The sequence below is a fragment of the Gavialis gangeticus genome, unplaced genomic scaffold (genome assembly GCF_001723915.1).
Source record: "Gavialis gangeticus isolate Ggan-Ray unplaced genomic scaffold, GavGan_comp1, whole genome shotgun sequence".
NCBI lineage: Eukaryota > Metazoa > Chordata > Crocodylia > Gavialidae > Gavialis > Gavialis gangeticus.
The window spans coordinates 21,803,540-21,804,899 of record NW_017729015.1 but is presented as its reverse complement, the minus strand read 5'-3'; the positions used below and the strand labels follow the sequence as shown (position 1 = coordinate 21,804,899).

At 73.5% G+C, this 1,360-nt stretch overlaps 1 protein-coding gene across 1 annotated transcript in view; it reads right to left on the bottom strand.

The window, feature by feature from the left end:
* Positions 1-1,360, bottom strand: part of LSM10 (LSM10, U7 small nuclear RNA associated) — a 7,419-nt gene that overhangs the window by 647 nt on the left and 5,412 nt on the right. The gene's annotated exons all lie outside the window — the stretch shown is intronic.

The following is a 1,360-nucleotide window of genomic DNA, read 5'->3' as shown; positions in this document are numbered from 1 at the left end:
CGCTCGGCGCGCCTCACCCGTGCCCCATGCCCCCGGGGCCGGAGCCGCTCCGGGCAGCCCCGCCTCGGCCCCGTCCGCCGGCCGGGACTCCGCTCCGCCACGGCCACCTGACAACGGAAGTGACGCACCGGCGAGAGGACACGCCTCCGCCCCGCCGGCAGCCCCCGCCCGCCGGCCGCCACCATACCACTCCTGGGCAACCCGCCCTCAGCAAAGATGGCGGCCCAGAAGACCCACGTGACTTGCTGGGAAGGGGCGGGGGGGCATGCCGCGCCTGCTCGGGCTAAGCTTAGGCCAGCCTCCTCCCTGGGGCGAGGTGGAAAATTGCTGATTGGAGGATCCCGAGGGCGGAGACGGGGGGGTGGGGGGCGTCCCCCGCCTGCATTTATTGGATGCCAAGCCGGAGGGCTGCCAGGGATTGGTGGGCATGTGGGGGTGTTCAGACAGGCCTCCCCGTGATTGGAGAAGGGCTAGGCCCCGATCCGGAGCAGGCTGCGAGGGAGCCCTGGACTGCCCCGCCTACGTGTGCATGTGCGTGTGTCCATGTGTTCCCGGGCAGCCCCCATCCTACCGCTTGTCCAGGCGCTGGGGCCCGAGGCAGGGCCGGGGGCGGGACCCCGCCGTGCGTGTGCTGCCGCTCTGCAGCCGCGACCCAGCGGAACAGCTGCCCCCCCCACCCCTGCGCCACAGCTGCTGGGGGCAGGGCCCGGCTCTTGCCCCCCTGGCTCTGGGGGACGGGACGGAACGGGACCGGCCGAGCCGAACCTCAGGCCTCCAGCGTGACGGACACACGCAGCACAGGGAGCCGGGCGCAGAGCCCGCCGAGGGAACACGGGCTCCAGACCAGGCCTCCCTGCCGGGCCCCAGGCGGGCAGACCAGGAGCTGTACTGCCTTGGCTGCCTCCGGCACAGTGGCAGCCGGGCTCCTGCACCAAGCCTCCCCCAGTGCCCCCTGCGAGGGCCGGAAATGCTGCAGAGGCGGGGGCTGGGGCTGCCCCCCCCCCGCAGACGGAAACTCCGAGCACCTCGGGGTACAGCCCGGCCCCGGCAGGGCCACGGGGCAGCAAAGGTCGCGATCACGCGGCAACGACAGGCCCCGCTAGGAGCGGAGCACAGCACAGCACAGCACAGGGCCCAGCAGCTCCCGCCATGGGGGTTTATTTGCAAAACGTCTCCGCTGCCCTGCGGACGGGCCACCAAGCTGCGTCCTCCGGTGCCCGGCGGCAACAACCGGAAGGGGCCGGGCCCAGAGTCATCAGACCGCGGGGCGGTGGCGGCGTCGGGCTCCGGGTGCGGACCACGCAGGGGCAGGGGCACAAGGCGGTGTCCGGGCGGGAGGCGGCGCTCACTTGCGGCGGGC